Genomic DNA, 19,367 nt, shown 5'->3' with positions numbered 1-19,367 from the left:
CGGAAACGGGGCTCCCCTGGATGTGTGCGGGACCCCACGTGCTTCCTCTCGAGTGGAGACGGGTATGTCGGGGAACTTCTTGAGTTGCAGCAAGGGTGTGAAGGACCCTTTGGAAGTTCCAGTGGTTAGACGTGATTAGCCTCGAGAAGCCTCAGCGGAAATGGGCCTCATCTCGCCTGGAGGGCAAAACCTCCTGGAATTTCTCGAGTTGCGGCAGGTGCTCTCGACTTACGACGGGGACCTCAGGGTCCCGCTCTGGTGGCCTCAGGAAAGGCCAGTCCCCATGCGAGTTCCTCGGGGGCCTCTCGGCATTCCTCTCCCGTCGATGCCGGGGCCTAAGACCTTGTGTGGAGTCGGGGCCGGAACCTGAGGATTCCTCTCCAGAGATGAAATGGATCTTGGGTTACTTCTGGAGTCTCCCCAGGGGAGTCAGTCTTCGTCTCGAATGCGGGCATGCACTTGCACTTTCCTCCAGAGCGGTAGCAGCAGTGTCACGCAGTCCGCCGCGTGGATCAAAGGATCTATGGTTTTCCCTCGAGTCTTTCCCACGAGGCTTTCCCACGAGGCTTTCCCACAGGGCTGTCCCACGTGCACACGTGGTGGGAGTCGATCCTCGGCTTGAACGTCAAGGCAGTGCAGGGAAAACAGGTTCCTCTGGAATGGACTGACACATCTGGGGGTCTCTTGGAATGGTGCCACGACCCTGGAGTTCCTCTCGCCTTTCCTGTGGAGAGCGCCACCTCTTGAGATGCGACGGGAACGCCGGGAATTCTTTCCCTACGAAACAGGGAAAGGATCCCTCATCTCGAGCTAGGAGGTGGAAACGGGGCTCCCCTGGATGTGTGCTGGACCCCACGTGCTTCCTCTCGAGTGGAGACGGGTATGTCGGGGAACTTCTTGAGTTGCAGCAAGGGTGTGAAGGACCCTTTGGAAGTTCCAGTGGTTAGACGTGATTAGCCTCGAGAAGCCTCAGCGGAAATGGGCCTCATCTCGCCTGGAGGGCAAAACCTCCTGGAATTTCTCGAGTTGCGGCAGGTGCTCTCGACTTACGACGGGGACCTCAGGGACCCGCTCTGGTGGCCTCAGGAAAGGCCAGTCCCCATGCGAGTTCCTCGGGGGCCTCCCGGGATTCCTCTCCCTTCGATGCCGGGGCCAAAGACCTTGTGTGGAGTCGGGGCCGGAACCTGAGGATTCCTCTCCAGTGCTGACATGGATCTTGGGGTACTTCTGGAGTCTCCCCAGGGGAGTCAGTCTTCGTCTCGAATGCGGGCATGCACTTGCGCTTTCCTCCAGAGCGGTAGCAGCAGTGTCACACAGTCCGCCGCGTGGATCAAAGGATCTATGTTTTTCCCTCGAGTCTTTCCCACGAGGCTTTCCCACGAGGCTTTCCCACAGGGATGTCCAACGTGCACACGTGGTGGGAGTCGATCCTCGGCTTGAACGTCAAGGCAGTGCAGGGAAAACAGGTTCCTCTGGAATGGACTGACACATCTGGGGGACTCTTGGAATGGTGGCACGACCCTGGAGTTCCTCTCGCCTTTCCTGTGGAGAGCGCCTCCTCTTGAGATGCGACGGGAACGCCGGGAATTCTTTCCCTACGAAACAGGGAAAGGATCCCTCATCTCGAGCTAGGAGGCGGAAACGGGGCTCCGCTGGATGTGTGCGGGACCCCACGTGCTTCCCCTCGAGTGGAGACGGGTATGTCGGGGAACTTCTTTAGTTGCAGCAAGGGTGTGAAGGACCCTTTGGAAGTTCCAGTTGTTAGACGAGATTAGCCTCGAGAAGCCTCAGCGGAAATGGGCCTCATCTCGCCTGGAGGGCAAAACCTCCTGGATTTTCTCGAGTTGAGGCAGGTGCTCTCGACTTACGACGGGGACCTCAGGGACCCGCTCTGGTGGCCTCAGGAAAGGCCAGTCCCCATGCGAGTTCCTCGGGGGCCTCTCGGCATTCCTCTCCCGTCGATGCCGGGGCCTAAGACCTTGTGTGGAGTCGGGGCCGGAACCTGAGGATTCCTCTCCAGTGCTGACATGGATCTTGGGGTACTTCTGGAGTCTCCCCAGGGGAGTCAGTCCTCGTCTCGAATGCGGGCATGCACTTGCGCTTTCCTCCAGAGCGGTAGCAGCAGTGTCACGCAGTCCGCCGCGTGGATCAAAGGATCTATGGTTTTCCCTCGAGTCTTTCCCACGAGGCTTTCCCACGAGGCTTTCCCACAGGGCTGTCCCACGTGCACACGTGGTGGGAGTCGATCCTCGGGTTGAACGTCAAGGCAGTGCAGGGAAAATAGGTTCCTCTGGAATGGACTGACACATCTGGGGGTCTCTTGAAATGGTGGCACGACCCTGGAGTTCCTCTCGCCTTTCCTGTGGAAAGCGCCTCCTCTTGAGATGCGACGGGAACGCCGGGAATTCTTTCCCTACGAAACAGGGAAAGGATCCCTCATCTCGAGCTAGGAGGCGGAAACGGGGCTGCCCTGGATGTGTGCGGGACCCCACGTGCTTCCTCTCGAGTGGAGACGGGTATGTCGCGGAACTGCTTCAGTTGCAGCAAGGGTGTGAAGGACCCTTTGGAAGTTCCAGTGGTTAGACGTGATTAGCCTCGAGAAGCCTCAGCGGAAATGGGCCTCATCTCGCCTGGAGGGCAAAACCTCCTGGATTTTCTCGAGTTGCGGCAGGTGCTCTCGACTTACGACGGGGACCTCAGGGACCCGCTCTGGTGGCCTCAGGAAAGGCCAGTCCCCATGCGAGTTCCTCGGGGGCCTCTCGGCATTCCTCTCCCGTCGATGCCGGGGCCTAAGACCTTGTGTGGAGTCGGGGCCGGAACCTGAGGATTCCTCTCCAGAGCTGACATGGATCTTGGGGTACTTCTGGAGTCTCCCCAGGGGAGTCAGTCCTCGTCTCGAATGCGGGCATGCACTTGCGCTTTCCTCCAGAGCGGTAGCAGCAGTGTCACGCAGTCCGCCGCGTGGATCAAAGGATCTATGGTTTTCCCTCGAGTCTTTCCCACGAGGCTTTCCCACGAGGCTTTCCCACAGGGCTGTCCCACGTGCACACGTGGTGGGAGTCGATCCACGGCTTGAACGTCAAGGCAGTTCAGGGAAAACAGGTTCCTCTGGAATGGACTGACACATTTGGGGGTCTCTTGGAATGGTGCCACGACCCTGGAGTTCCTCTCGCCTTTCCTGTGGAGAGCGCCACCTCTTGAGATGCGACGGGAACGCCGGGAATTCTTTCCCTACGAAACAGGGAAAGGATCCCTCATCTCGAGCTAGTAGGCGGAAACGGGGCTCCCCTGGATGTGTACGGGACCCCACGTGCTTCCTCTCGAGTGGAGACGGGTATGTCGGGGAACTTCTTGAGTTGCAGCAAGGGTGTGAAGGACCCTTTGGAAGTTCCAGTGGTTAGACGTGATTAGCCTCGAGAAGCCTCAGCGGAAATGGGCCTCATCTCGCCTGGAGGGCAAAACCTCCTGGATTTTCTCGAGTTGCGGCAGGTGCTCTCGACTTATGACGGGGACCTCAGGGACCCGCTCTGGTGGCCTCAGGAAAGGCCAGTCCCCATGCGAGTTCCTCGGGGGCCTCTCGGGATTCCTCTCCCGTCGATGCCGGGGCCTAAGACCTTGTGTGGAGTCGGGGCCGGAACCTGAGGATTCCTCTCCAGTGCTGACCTGGATCTTGGGGTACTTCTGGAGTCTCCCCAGGGGAGTCAGTCCTCGTCTCGAATGCGGGCATGCACTTGCGCTTTCCTCCAGAGCGGTAGGAGCAGTGTCACGCAGTCCGCCGCGTGGATCAAAGGATCTATGTTTTTCCCTCGAGTCTTTCCCACGAGGCTTTCCCACGAGGCTTTCCCACAGGGCTGTCCCACGTGCACACGTGGTGGGAGTCGATCCTCGGGTTGAACGTCAAGGCAGTGCAGGGAAAACAGGTTCCTCTGGAATGGACTGACACATCTGGGGGACTCTTGGAATGGTGGCACGACCCTGGAGTTCCTCTCGCCTTTCCTGTGGAGAGCGCCTCCTCTTGAGATGCGACGGGAACGCCGGGAATTCTTTCCCTACGAAACAGGGAAAGGATCCCTCATCTCGAGCTAGGAAGCGGAAACGGGGCTCCGCTGGATGTGTGCGGGACCCCACGTGCTTCCTCTCGAGTGGAGACGGGTATGTCGGGGAACTTCTTGAGTTGCAGCAAGTGTGTGAAGGACCCTTTGGAAGTTCCAGTGGTTAGACGTGATTAGCCTCGAGAAGCCTCAGCGGAAATGGGCCTCATCTCGCCTGGAGGGCAAAACCTCCTGGATTTTCTCGAGTTGCGGCAGGTGCTCTCGACTTATGACGGGGACCTCAGGGACCCGCTCTGGTGGCCTCAGGAAAGGCCAGTCCCCATGCGAGTTCCTCGGGGGCCTCTCGGGATTCCTCTCCCGTCGATGCCGGGGCCTAAGACCTTGTGTGGAGTCGGGGCCGGAACCTGAGGATTCCTCTCCAGTGCTGACACGGATCTTGGGGTACTTCTGGAGTCTCCCCAGGGGAGTCAGTCCTCGTCTCGAATGCGGGCATGCACTTGCGCTTTCCTCCAGAGCGGTAGGAGCAGTGTCACGCAGTCCGCCGCGTGGATCAAAGGATCTATGGTTTTCCCTCGAGTCTTTCCCACGAGGCTTTCCCACGAGGCTTTCCCACAGGGCTGTCCCACGTGCACACGTGGTGGGAGTCGATCCTCGGGTTGAACGTCAAGGCAGTGCAGGGAAAACAGGTTCCTCTGGAATGGACTGACACATCTGGGGGTCTCTTGGAATGGTGCCACGACACTGGAGTTCCTCTCGCCTTTCCTGTGGAGAGCGCCACCTCTTGAGATGCGACGGGAACGCCGGGAATTCTTTCCCTACGAAACAGGGAAAGGATCCCTCATCTCGAGCTAGGAGGCGGAAACGGGGCTCCCCTGGATGTGTGCGGGACCCCACGTGCTTCCTCTCGAGTGGAGACGGGTATGTCGCGGAACTGCTTCAGTTGCAGCAAGGGTGTGAAGGACCCTTTGGAAGTTCCAGTGGTTAGACGTGATTAGCCTCGAGAAGCCTCAGCGGAAATGGGCCTCATCTCGCCTGGAGGGCAAAACCTCCTGGAATTTCTCGAGTTGCGGCAGGTGCTCTCGACTTACGACGGGGACCTCAGGGACCCGCTCTGGTGGCCTCAGGAAAGGCCAGTCCCCATGCGAGTTCCTCGGGGGCCTCTCGGGATTCCTCTCCCTTCGATGCCGGGGCCAAAGACCTTGTGTGGAGTCGGGGACGGAACCTGAGGATTCCTCTCCAGTGCTGACATGGATCTTGGGGTACTTCTGGAGTCTCCCCAGTGGAGTCAGTCTTCGTCTCGAATGCGGGCATGCACTTGCGCTTTCCTCCAGAGCGGTAGCAGCAGTGTCACGCAGTCCGCCGCATGGATCAAAGGATCTATGGTTTTCCCTCGAGTCTTTCCCACGAGGCTTTCCCACGAGGCTTTCCCACAGGGCTGTCCCACGTGCACACGTGGTGGGAGTCGATCCTCGGCTTGAACGTCAAGGCAGTGCAGGGAAAACAGGTTCCTCTGGAATGGACTGACACATCTGGGGGTCTCTTGGAATGGTGCCACGACCCTGGAGTTCCTCTCGCCTTTCCTGTGGAGAGCGCCACCTCTGGAGATGCGACGGGAACGCCGGGAATTCTTTCCCTACGAAACAGGGAAAGGATTCCTCATCTCGAGCTAGTAGGCGGAAACGGGGCTCCCCTCGATGTGTGCGGGACCCCACGTGCTTCCTCTCGAGTGGAGACGGGTATGTCGCCGAATTGCTTCAGTTGCAGCAAGGGTGTGAAGGACCCTTTGGAAGTTCCAGTGGTTAGACGTGATTAGCCTCGAGAAGCCTCAGCGGAAATGGGCCTCATCTCGCCTGGAGGGCAAAACCTCCTGGATTTTCTCGAGTTGCGGCAGGTGCTCTCGACTTACGACGGGGACCTCAGGGACCCGCTCTGGTGGCCTCAGGAAAGGCCAGTCCCCATGCGAGTTCCTCGGGGGCCTCTCGGGATTCCTCTCCCGTCGATGCCGGGGCCTAAGACCTTGTGTGGAGTCGGGGCCGGAACCTGAGGATTCCTCTCCAGTGCTGACATGGATCTTGGGGTACTTCTGGAGTCTCCCCAGGGGAGTCAGTCCTCGTCTCGAATGCGGGCATGCAATTGCGCTTTCCTCCAGAGCGGTAGCAGCAGTGTCACGCAGTCCGCCGCGTGGATCAAAGGATCTATGTTTTTCCCTCGAGTCTTTCCCACGAGGCTTTCCCACAGGGCTGTCCCACGTGCACACGTGGTGGGAGTCGATCCTCGGCTTGAACGTCAAGGCAGTGCAGGGAAAACAGGTTCCTCTGGAATGGACTGACACATCTGGGGGACTCTTGGAATGGTGGCACGACCCTGGAGTTCCTCTCGCCTTTCCTGTGGAGAGCGCCTCCTCTTGAGATGCGACGGGAACGCCGGGAATTCTTTCCCTACGAAACAGGGAAAGGATCCCTCATCTCGAGCTAGGAGGCGGAAACGGGGCTCCGCTGGATGTGTGCGGGACCCCACGTGCTTCCTCTCGAGTGGAGACGGGTATGTCGGGGAACTTCTTGAGTTGCAGCAAGGGTGTGAAGGACCCTTTGGAAGTTCCAGTGGTTAGACGTGATTAGCCTCGAGAAGCCTCAGCGGAAATGGGCCTCATCTCGCCTGGAGGGCAAAACCTCCTGGATTTTCTCGAGTTGCGGCAGGTGCTCTCGACTTATGACGGGGACCTCAGGGACCCGCTCTGGTGGCCTCAGGAAAGGCCAGTCCCCATGCGAGTTCCTCGGGGGCCTCTGGGGATTCCTCTCCCGTCGATGCCGGGGCCTAAGACCTTGTGTGGAGTCGGGGCCGGAACCTGAGGATTCCTCTCCAGTGCTGACCTGGATCTTGGGGTACTTCTGGAGTCTCCCCAGGGGAGTCAGTCCTCGTCTCGAATGCGGGCATGCACTTGCGCTTTCCTCCAGAGCGGTAGGAGCAGTGTCACGCAGTCCGCCGCGTGGATCAAAGGATCTATGTTTTTCCCTCGAGTCTTTCCCACGAGGCTTTCCCACGAGGCTTTCCCACAGGGCTGTCCCACGTGCACACGTGGTGGGAGTCGATCCTCGGGTTGAACGTCAAGGCAGTGCAGGGAAAACAGGTTCCTCTGGAATGGACTGACACATCTGGGGGACTCTTGGAATGGTGGCACGACCCTGGAGTTCCTCTCGCCTTTCCTGTGGAGAGCGCCTCCTCTTGAGATGCGACGGGAACGCCGGGAATTCTTTCCCTACGAAACAGGGAAAGGATCCCTCATCTCGAGCTAGGAAGCGGAAACGGGGCTCCGCTGGATGTGTGCGGGACCCCACGTGCTTCCTCTCGAGTGGAGACGGGTATGTCGGGGAACTTCTTGAGTTGCAGCAAGTGTGTGAAGGACCCTTTGGAAGTTCCAGTGGTTAGACGTGATTAGCCTCGAGAAGCCTCAGCGGAAATGGGCCTCATCTCGCCTGGAGGGCAAAACCTCCTGGATTTTCTCGAGTTGCGGCAGGTGCTCTCGACTTATGACGGGGACCTCAGGGACCCGCTCTGGTGGCCTCAGGAAAGGCCAGTCCCCATGCGAGTTCCTCGGGGGCCTCTCGGGATTCCTCTCCCGTCAATGCCGGGGACTAAGACCTTGTGTGGAGTCGGGGCCGGAACCTGAGGATTCCTCTCCAGTGCTGACATGGATCTTGGGGTACTTCTGGAGTCTCCCCAGTGGAGTCAGTCTTCGTCTCGAATGCGGGCATGCACTTGCGCTTTCCTCCAGAGCGGTAGCAGCAGTGTCACGCAGTCCGCCGCATGGATCAAAGGATCTATGGTTTTCCCTCGAGTCTTTCCCACGAGGCTTTCCCACGAGGCTTTCCCACAGGGCTGTCCCACGTGCACACGTGGTGGGAGTCGATCCTCGGCTTGAACGTCAAGGCAGTGCAGGGAAAACAGGTTCCTCTGGAATGGACTGACACATCTGGGGGTCTCTTGGAATGGTGCCACGACCCTGGAGTTCCTCTCGCCTTTCCTGTGGAGAGCGCCACCTCTTGAGATGCGACGGGAACGCCGGGAATTCTTTCCCTACGAAACAGGGAAAGGATTCCTCATCTCGAGCTAGTAGGCGGAAACGGGGCTCCCCTCGATGTGTGCGGGACCCCACGTGCTTCCTCTCGAGTGGAGACGGGTATGTCGCCGAATTGCTTCAGTTGCAGCAAGGGTGTGAAGGACCCTTTGGAAGTTCCAGTGGTTAGACGTGATTAGCCTCGAGAAGCCTCAGCGGAAATGGGCCTCATCTCGCCTGGAGGGCAAAACCTCCTGGATTTTCTCGAGTTGCGGCAGGTGCTCTCGACTTACGACGGGGACCTCAGGGACCCGCTCTGGTGGCCTCAGGAAAGGCCAGTCCCCATGCGAGTTCCTCGGGGGCCTCTCGGGATTCCTCTCCCGTCGATGCCGGGGCCTAAGACCTTGTGTGGAGTCGGGGCCGGAACCTGAGGATTCCTCTCCAGTGCTGACATGGATCTTGGGGTACTTCTGGAGTCTCCCCAGGGGAGTCAGTCCTCGTCTCGAATGCGGGCATGCAATTGCGCTTTCCTCCAGAGCGGTAGCAGCAGTGTCACGCAGTCCGCCGCGTGGATCAAAGGATCTATGTTTTTCCCTCGAGTCTTTCCCACGAGGCTTTCCCACAGGGCTGTCCCACGTGCACACGTGGTGGGAGTCGATCCTCGGCTTGAACGTCAAGGCAGTGCAGGGAAAACAGGTTCCTCTGGAATGGACTGACACATCTGGGGGACTCTTGGAATGGTGGCACGACCCTGGAGTTCCTCTCGCCTTTCCTGTGGAGAGCGCCTCCTCTTGAGATGCGACGGGAACGCCGGGAATTCTTTCCCTACGAAACAGGGAAAGGATCCCTCATCTCGAGCTAGGAGGCGGAAACGGGGCTCCGCTGGATGTGTGCGGGACCCCACGTGCTTCCTCTCGAGTGGAGACGGGTATGTCGGGGAACTTCTTGAGTTGCAGCAAGGGTGTGAAGGACCCTTTGGAAGTTCCAGTGGTTAGACGTGATTAGCCTCGAGAAGCCTCAGCGGAAATGGGCCTCATCTCGCCTGGAGGGCAAAACCTCCTGGATTTTCTCGAGTTGCGGCAGGTGCTCTCGACTTATGACGGGGACCTCAGGGACCCGCTCTGGTGGCCTCAGGAAAGGCCAGTCCCCATGCGAGTTCCTCGGGGGCCTCTGGGGATTCCTCTCCCGTCGATGCCGGGGCCTAAGACCTTGTGTGGAGTCGGGGCCGGAACCTGAGGATTCCTCTCCAGTGCTGACATGGATCTTGGGGTACTTCTGGAGTCTCCCCAGGGGAGTCAGTCCTCGTCTCGAATGCGGGCATGCACTTGCGCTTTCCTCCAGAGCGGTAGGAGCAGTGTCACGCAGTCCGCCGCGTGGATCAAAGGATCTATGGTTTTCCCTCGAGTCTTTCCCACGAGGCTTTCCCACGAGGCTTTCCCACAGGGCTGTCCCACGTGCACACGTGGTGGGAGTCGATCCTCGGCTTGAACGTCAAGGCAGTGCAGGGAAAACAGGTTCCTCTGGAATGGACTGACACATCTGGGGGTCTCTTGGAATGGTGCCAAGACCCTGGAGTTCCTCTCGCCTTTCCTGTGGAGAGCGCCACCTCTTGAGATGCGACGGGAACGCCGGGAATTCTTTCCCTACGAAACAGGGAAAGGATCCCTCATCTCGAGCTAGGAGGTGGAAACGGGGCTCCCCTGGATGTGTGCGGGACCCCACGTGCTTCCTCTCGAGTGGAGACGGGTATGTCGGGGAACTTCTTGAGTTGCAGCAAGGGTGTGAAGGACCCTTTGGAAGTTCCAGTGGTTAGACGTGATTAGCCTCGAGAAGCCTCAGCGGAAATGGGCCTCATCTCGCCTGGAGGGCAAAACCTCCTGGAATTTCTCGAGTTGCGGCAGGTGCTCTCGACTTACGACGGGGACCTCAGGGACCCGCTCTGGTGGCCTCAGGAAAGGCCAGTCCCCATGCGAGTTCCTCGGGGGCCTCTCGGGATTCCTCTCCCTTCGATGCCGGGGCCAAAGACCTTGTGTGGAGTCGGGGCCGGAACCTGAGGATTCCTCTCCAGTGCTGACATGGATCTTGGGGTACTTCTGGAGTCTCCCCAGTGGAGTCAGTCTTCGTCTCGAATGCGGGCATGCACTTGCGCTTTCCTCCAGAGCGGTAGCAGCAGTGTCACGCAGTCCGCCGCGTGGATCAAAGGATCTATGTTTTTCCCTCGAGTCTTTCCCACGAGGCTTTCCCACGAGGCTTTCCCACAGGGATGTCCAACGTGCACACGTGGTGGGAGTCGATCCTCGGCTTGAACGTCAAGGCAGTGCAGGGAAAACAGGTTCCTCTGGAATGGACTGACACATCTGGGGGACTCTTGGAATGGTGGCACGACCCTGGAGTTCCTCTCGCCTTTCCTGTGGAGAGCGCCTCCTCTTGAGATGCGACGGGAACGCCGGGAATTCTTTCCCTACGAAACAGGGAAAGGATCCCTCATCTCGAGCTAGGAGGCGGAAACGGGGCTCCGCTGGATGTGTGCGGGACCCCACGTGCTTCCCCTCGAGTGGAGACGGGTATGTCGGGGAACTTCTTTAGTTGCAGCAAGGGTGTGAAGGACCCTTTGGAAGTTCCAGTTGTTAGACGAGATTAGCCTCGAGAAGCCTCAGCGGAAATGGGCCTCATCTCGCCTGGAGGGCAAAACCTCCTGGATTTTCTCGAGTTGCGGCAGGTGCTCTCGACTTACGACGGGGACCTCAGGGACCCGCTCTGGTGGCCTCAGGAAAGGCCAGTCCCCATGCGAGTTCCTCGGGGGCCTCTCGGCATTCCTCTCCCGTCGATGCCGGGGCCTAAGACCTTGTGTGGAGTCGGGGCCGGAACCTGAGGATTCCTCTCCAGTGCTGACATGGATCTTGGGGTACTTCTGGAGTCTCCCCAGGGGAGTCAGTCCTCGTCTCGAATGCGGGCATGCACTTGCGCTTTCCTCCAGAGCGGTAGCAGCAGTGTCACGCAGTCCGCCACGTGGATCAAAGGATCTATGGTTTTCCCTCGAGTCTTTCCCACGAGGCTTTCCCACGAGGCTTTCCCACAGGGCTGTCCCACGTGCACACGTGGTGGGAGTCGATCCTCGGGTTGAACGTCAAGGCAGTGCAGGGAAAATAGGTTCCTCTGGAATGGACTGACACATCTGGGGGTCTCTTGGAATGGTGGCACGACCCTGGAGTTCGTCTCGCCTTTCCTGTGGAAAGCGCCTCCTCTTGAGATGCGACGGGAACGCCGGGAATTCTTTCCCTACGAAACAGGGAAAGGATCCCTCATCTCGAGCTAGGAGGCGGAAACGGGGCTGCCCTGGATGTGTGCGGGACCCCACGTGCTTCCTCTCGAGTGGAGACGGGTATGTCGCGGAACTGCTTCAGTTGCAGCAAGGGTGTGAAGGACCCTTTGGAAGTTCCAGTGGTTAGACGTGATTAGCCTCGAGAAGCCTCAGCGGAAATGGGCCTCATCTCGCCTGGAGGGCAAAACCTCCTGGATTTTCTCGAGTTGCGGCAGGTGCTCTCGACTTACGACGGGGACCTCAGGGACCCGCTCTGGTGGCCTCAGGAAAGGCCAGTCCCCATGCGAGTTCCTCGGGGGCCTCTCGGGAATCCTCTCCCGTCGATGCCGGGGCCTAAGACCTTGTGTGGAGTCGGGGCCGGAACCTGAGGATTCCTCTCCAGTGCTGACCTGGATCTTGGGGTACTTCTGGAGTCTCCCCAGGGGAGTCAGTCCTCGTCTCGAATGCGGGCATGCACTTGCGCTTTCCTCCAGAGCGGTAGCAGCAGTGTCACGCAGTCCGCCGCGTGGATCAAAGGATCTATGGTTTTCCCTCGAGTCTTTCCCACGAGGCTTTCCCACGAGGCTTTCCCACAGGGCTGTCCCACGTGCACACGTGGTGGGAGTCGATCCTCGGCTTGAACGTCAAGGCAGTGCAGGGAAAACAGGTTCCTCTGGAATGGACTGACACATCTGGGGGACTCTTGGAATGGTGGCACGACCCTGGAGTTCCTCTCGCCTTTCCTGTGGAGAGCGCCTCCTCTTGAGATGCGACGGGAACGCCGGGATTTCTTTCCCTACGAAACAGGGAAAGGATCCCTCATCTCGAGCTAGGAAGCGGAAACGGGGCTCCGCTGGATGTGTGCGGGACCCCACGTGCTTCCTCTCGAGTGGAGACGGGTATGTCGGGGAACTTCTTGAGTTGCAGCAAGTGTGTGAAGGACCCTTTGGAAGTTCCAGTGGTTAGACGTGATTAGCCTCGAGAAGCCTCAGCGGAAATGGGCCTCATCTCGCCTGGAGGGCAAAACCTCCTGGAATTTCTCGAGTTGCGGCAGGTGCTCTCGACTTACGACGGGGACCTCAGGGACCCGCTCTGGTGGCCTCAGGAAAGGCCAGTCCCCATGCGAGTTCCTCGGGGGCCTCTCGGGATTCCTCTCCCTTCGATGCCGGGGCCAAAGACCTTGTGTGGAGTCGGGGCCGGAACCTGAGGATTCCTCTCCAGTGCTGACATGGATCTTGGGGTACTTCTGGAGTCTCCCCAGTGGAGTCAGTCTTCGTCTCGAATGCGGGCATGCACTTGCGCTTTCCTCCAGAGCGGTAGCAGCAGTGTCACGCAGTCCGCCGCGTGGATCAAAGGATCTATGGTTTTCCCTCGAGTCTTTCCCACGAGGCTTTCCCACGAGGCTTTCCCACAGGGCGGTCCCACGTGCACACGTGGTGGGAGTCGATCCTCGGCTTGAACGTCAAGGCAGTGCAGGGAAAACAGGTTCCTCTGGAATGGACTGACACATCTGGGGGTCTCTTGGAATGGTGCCACGACCCTGGAGTTCCTCTCGCCTTTCCTGTGGAGAGCGCCACCTCTTGAGATGCGACGGGAACGCCGGGAATTCTTTCCCTACGAAACAGGGAAAGGATTCCTCATCTCGAGCTAGTAGGCGGAAACGGGGCTCCCCTCGATGTGTGCGGGACCCCACGTGCTTCCTCTCGAGTGGAGACGGGTATGTCGCCGAATTGCTTCAGTTGCAGCAAGGGTGTGAAGGACCCTTTGGAAGTTCCAGTGGTTAGACGTGATTAGCCTCGAGAAGCCTCAGCGGAAATGGGCCTCATCTCGCCTGGAGGGCAAAACCTCCTGGATTTTCTCGAGTTGCGGCAGGTGCTCTCGACTTACGACGGGGACCTCAGGGACCCGCTCTGGTGGCCTCAGGAAAGGCCAGTCCCCATGCGAGTTCCTCGGGGGCCTCTGGGGATTCCTCTCCCGTCGATGCCGGGGCCTAAGACCTTGTGTGGAGTCGGGGCCGGAACCTGAGGATTCCTCTCCAGTGCTGACATGGATCTTGGGGTACTTCTGGAGTCTCCCCAGGGGAGTCAGTCCTCGTCTCGAATGCGGGCATGCACTTGCGCTTTCCTCCAGAGCGGTAGGAGCAGTGTCACGCAGTCCGCCGCGTGGATCAAAGGATCTATGGTTTTCCCTCGAGTCTTTCCCACGAGGCTTTCCCACGAGGCTTTCCCACAGGGCTGTCCAACGTGCACACGTGGTGGGAGTCGATCCTCGGGTTGAACGTCAAGGCAGTGCAGGGAAAACAGGTTCCTCTGGAATGGACTGACACATCTGGGGGTCTCTTGGAATGGTGCCACGACCCTGGAGTTCCACTCGCCTTTCCTGTGGAGAGCGCCACCTCTTGAGATGCGACGGGAACGCCGGGAATTCTTTCCCTACGAAACAGGGAAAGGATCCCTCATCTCGAGCTTGGAGGCGGAAACGGGGCTCCCCTGGATGTGTGCGGGACCCCACGTGCTTCCTCTCGAGTGGAGACGGGTATGTCGCGGAACTGCTTCAGTTGCAGCAAGGGTGTGAAGGACCCTTTGGAAGTTCCAGTTGTTAGACGTGATTAGCCTCGAGAAGCCTCAGCGGAAATGGGACTCATCTCGCCTGGAGGGCAAAACCTCCTGGATTTTCTCGAGTTGCGGCAGGTGCTCTCGACTTACGACGGGGACCTCAGGGACCCGCTCTGGTGGCCTCAGGAAAGGCCAGTCCCCATGCGAGTTCCTCGGGGGCCTCTCGGGATTCCTCTCCCGTCGATGCCGGGGCCTAAGACCTTGTGTGGAGTCGGGGCCGGAACCTGAGGATTCCTCTCCAGTGCTGACCTGGATCTTGGGGTACTTCTGGAGTCTCCCCAGGGGAGTCAGTCCTCGTCTCGAATGCGGGCATGCACTTGCGCCTTCCTCCAGAGCGGTAGGAGCAGTGTCACGCAGTCAGCCGCGTGGATCAAAGGATCTATGTTTTTCCCTCGAGTCTTTCCCACGAGGCTTTCCCACGAGGCTTTCCCACAGGGCTGTCCCACGAGCACACGTGGTGGGAGTCGATCCTCGGCTTGAACGTCAAGGCAGTGCAGGGAAAACAGGTTCCTCTGGAATGGACTGACACATCTGGGGGACTCTTGGAATGGTGGCACGACCCTGGAGTTCCTCTCGCCTTTCCTGTGGAGAGCGCCTCCTCTTGAGATGCGACGGGAACGCCGGGAATTCTTTCCCTACGAAACAGGGAAAGGATCCCTCATCTCGAGCTAGGAAGCGGAAACGGGGCTCCCCTGGATGTGTGCGGGACCCCACGTGCTTCCTCTCGAGTGGAGACGGGTATGTCGGGGACCTTCTTGAGTTGCAGCAAGGGTGTGAAGGACCCTTTGGAAGTTCCAGTGGTTAGATGTGGTTAGCCTCGAGAAGCCTCAGCGGAAATGGGCCTCATCTCGCCTGGAGGGCAAAACCTCCTGGATTTTCTCGAGTTGCGGCAGGTGCTCTCGACTTATGACGGGGACCTCAGGGACCCGCTCTGGTGGCCTCAGGAAAGGCCAGTCCCCATGCGAGTTCCTCGGGGGCCTCTCGGGATTCCTCTCCCGTCGATGCCGGGGCCTAAGACCTTGTGTGGAGTCGGGGCCGGAACCTGAGGATTCCTCTCCAGTGCTGACATGGATCTTGGGGTACTTCTGGAGTCTCCCCAGGGGAGTCAGTCCTCGTCTCGAATGCGGGCATGCACTTGCGCTTTCCTCCAGAGCGGTAGGAGCAGTGTCACGCAGTCCGCCGCGTGGATCAAAGGATCTATGGTTTTCCCTCGAGTCTTTCCCACGAGGCTTTCCCACGAGGCTTTCCCACAGGGCTGTCCCACGTGCACACGTGGTGGGAGTCGATCCTCGGCTTGAACGTCAAGGCAGTGCAGGGAAAACAGGTTCCTCTGGAATGGACTGACACATCTGGGGGTCTCTTGGAATGGTGCCACGACCCTGGAGTTCCTCTCGCCTTTCCTGTGGAGAGCGCCTCCTCTTGAGATGCGACGGGAACGCCGGGAATTCTTTCCCTACGAAACAGGGAAAGGATTCCTCATCTCGAGCTAGTAGGCGGAAACGGGGCTCCCCTCGATGTGTGCGGGACCCCACGTGCTTCCTCTCGAGTGGAGACGGTTATGTCGCCGAATTGCTTCAGTTGCAGCAAGGGTGTGAAGGACCCTTTGGAAGTTCCAGTGGTTAGACGTGATTAGCCTCGAGAAGCCTCAGCGGAAATGGGCCTCATCTCGCCTGGAGGGCAAAACCTCCTGGATTTTCTCGAGTTGCGGCAGGTGCTCTCGACTTACGACGGGGACCTCAGGGACCCGCTCTGGTGGCCTCAGGAAAGGCCAGTCCCCATGCGAGTTCCTCGGGGGCCTCTCGGGATTCCTCTCCCGTCGATGCCGGGGCCTAAGACCTTGTGTGGAGTCGGGGCTGGAACCTGAGGATTCCTCTCCAGTGCTGACATGGATCTTGGGGTACTTCTGGAGTCTCCCCAGGGGAGTCAGTCCTCGTCTCGAATGCGGGCATGCACTTGCGCTTTCCTCCAGAGCGGTAGCAGCAGTGTCACGCAGTCCGCCGCGTGGATCAAAGGATCTATGGTTTTCCCTCGAGTCTTTCCCACGAGGCTTTCCCACGAGGCTTTCCCACAGGGCTGTCCCACGTGCACACGTGGTGGGAGTCGATCCTCGGCTTGAACGTCAAGGCAGTGCAGGGAAAACAGGTTCCTCTGGAATGGACTGACACATCTGGGGGACTCTTGGAATGGTGGCACGACCCTGGAGTTCCTCTCGCCTTTCCTGTGGAGAGCGCCTCCTCTTGAGATGCGACGGGAACGCCGGGAATTCTTTCCCTACGAAACAGGGAAAGGATCCCTCATCTCGAGCTAGGAGGCGGAAACGGGGCTGCCCTGGATGTGTGCGGGACCCCACGTGCTTCCTCTCGAGTGGAGACGGGTATGTCGCGGAACTGCTTCAGTTGCAGCAAGGGTGTGAAGGACCCTTTGGAAGTTCCAGTGGTTAGACGTGATTAGCCTCGAGAAGCCTCAGCGGAAATGGGCCTCATCTCGCCTGGAGGGCAAAACCTCCTGGATTTTCTCGAGTTGCGGCAGGTGCTCTCGACTTACGACGGGGACCTCAGGGACCCGCTCTGGTGGCCTCAGGAAAGGCCAGTCCCCATGAGAGTTCCTCGGGGGCCTCTCGGCATTCCTCTCCCGTCGATGCCGGGGCCTAAGACCTTGTGTGGAGTCGGGGCCGGAACCTGAGGATTCCTCTCCAGAGCTGACATGGATCTTGGGGTACTTCTGGAGTCTCCCCAGGGGAGTCAGTCCTCGTCTCGAATGCGGGCATGCACTTGCGCTTTCCTCCAGAGCGGTAGCAGCAGTGTCACGCAGTCCGCCGCGTGGATCAAAGGATCTATGGTTTTCCCTCGAGTCTTTCCCACGAGGCTTTCCCACGAGGCTTTCCCACAGGGCTGTCCCACGTGCACACGTGGTGGGAGTCGATCCTCGGCTTGAACGTCAAGGCAGTTCAGGGAAAACAGGTTCCTCTGGAATGGACTGACACATTTGGGGGTCTCTTGGAATGGTGCCACGACCCTGGAGTTCCTCTCGCCTTTCCTGTGGAGAGCGCCACCTCTTGAGATGCGACGGGAACGCCGGGAATTCTTTCCCTACGAAACAGGGAAAGGATCCCTCATCTCGAGCTAGTAGGCGGAAACGGGGCTCCCCTGGATGTGTGCGGGACCCCACGTGCTTCCTCTCGAGTGGAGACGGGTATGTCGCGGAATTGCTTCAGTTACAGCAAGGGTGTGAAGGACCCTTTGGAAGTTCCAGTGGTTAGACGTGATTAGCCTCGAGAAGCCTCAGCGGAAATGGGCCTCATCTCGCCTGGAGGGCAAAACCTCCTGGATTTTCTCGAGTTGCGGCAGGTGCTCTCGACTTACGACGGGGACCTCAGGGACCCGCTCTGGTGGCCTCAGGAAAGGCCAGTCCCCATGCGAGTTCCTCGGGGGCGTCTCGGGATTCCTCTCCCGTCGATGCCGGGGCCTAAGACCTTGTGTGGAGTCGGGGCCGGAACCTGAGGATTCCTCTCCAGTGCTGACCTGGATCTTGGGGTACTTCTGGAGTCTCCCCAGGGGAGTCAGTCCTCGTCTCGAATGCGGGCATGCACTTGCGCTTTCCTCCAGAGCGGTAGGAGCAGTGTCACGCAGTCCGCCGCGTGGATCAAAGGATCTATGTTTTTCCCTCGAGTCTTTCCCACGAGGCTTTCCCACGAGGCTTTCCCACAGGGCTGTCCCACGTGCACACGTGGTGGGAGTCGATCCTCGGCTTGAACGTCAAGGCAGTGCAGGGAAAACAGGTTCCTCTGGAATGGACTGACACATCTGGGGGACTCTTGGAATGGTGGCACGACCCTGGAGTTCCTCTCGCCTTTCCTGTGGAGAGCGCCTCCTCTTGAGATGCGACGGGAACGCCGGGAATTCTTTCCCTACGAAACAGGGAAAGGATCCCTCATCTCGAGCTAGGAAGCGGAAACGGGGCTCTGCTGGATGTGTGCTGGACCCCACGTGCTTCCTCTCGAGTGGAGACGGGTATGTCGGGGAACTTCTTGAGTTGCAGCAAGGGTGTGAAGGACCCTTTGGAAGTTCCAGTGGTTAGACGTGATTAGCCTCGAGAAGCCTCAGCGGAAATGGGCCTCATCTCGCCTGGAGGGCAAAACCTCCTGGATTTTCTCGAGTTGCGGCAGGTGCTCTCGACTTATGACGGGGACCTCAGGGACCCGCTCTGGTGGCCTCAGGAAAGGCCAGTCCCCATGCGAGTTCCTCGGGGGCCTCTCGGGATTCCTCTCCCGTCGATGCCGGGGCCTAAGACCTTGTGTGGAGTCGGGGCCGGAACCTGAGGATTCCTCTCCAGTGCTGACATGGATCTTGGGGTACTTCTGGAGTCTCCCCAGGGGAGTCAGTCCTCGTCTCGAATGCGGGCATGCACTTGCGCTTTCCTCCAGAGCGGTAGGAGCAGTGTCACGCAGTCCGCCGCGTGGATCAAAGGATCTATGGTTTTCCCTCGAGTCTTTCCCACGAGGCTTTCCCCCGAGGCTTTCCCACAGGGTTGTCCCACGTGCACACGTGGTGGGAGTCGATCCTCGGGTTGAACGTCAAGGCAGTGCAGGGAAAACAGGTTCCTCTGGAATGGACTGACACATCTGGGGGTCTCTTGGAATGGTGCCACGACACTGGAGTTCCTCTCGCCTTTCCTGTGGAGAGCGCCACCTCTTGAGATGCGACGGGAACGCCGGGAGTTCTTTCCCTACGAAACAGGGAAAGGATCCCTCATCTCGAGCTAGGAGGCGGAAACGGGGCTCCCCTGGATGTGTGCGGGACCCCACGTGCTTCCTCTCGAGTGGAGACGGGTATGTCGCGGAACTGCTTCAGTTGCAGCAAGGGTGTGAAGGACCCTTTGGAAGTTCCAGTTGTTAGACGTGATTAGCCTCGAGAAGCCTCAGCGGAAATGGGCCTCATCTCGCCTGGAGGGCAAAACCTCCTGGATTTTCCCGAGTTGCGGCAGGTGCTCTCGACTTACGACGGGGACCTCAGGGACCCGCTCTGGTGGCCTCAGGAAAGGCCAGTCCCCATGCGAGTTCCTCGGGGGCCTCTCGGGATTCCTCTCCCGTCGATGCCGGGGCCTAAGACCTTGTGTGGAGTCGGGGCCGGAACCTGAAGATTCCTCTCCAGTGCTGACATGGATCTTGGGGTACTTCTGGAGTCTCCCCAGGGGAGTCAGTCCTCGTCTCGAATGCGGGCATGCACTTGCGCTTTCCTCCAGAGCGGTAGCAGCAGTGTCACGCAGTCCGCCGCGTGGATCAAAGGATCTATGGTTTTCCCTCGAGTCTTTCCCACGAGGCTTTCCCACGAGGCTTTCCCACAGGG

Source organism: Ovis canadensis, chromosome 17, assembly GCF_042477335.2.
Source record: "Ovis canadensis isolate MfBH-ARS-UI-01 breed Bighorn chromosome 17, ARS-UI_OviCan_v2, whole genome shotgun sequence".
NCBI lineage: Eukaryota > Metazoa > Chordata > Mammalia > Artiodactyla > Bovidae > Ovis > Ovis canadensis.
The sequence above is the reverse complement of the archived record's forward strand: the minus strand, read 5'-3'. Positions refer to the sequence as shown.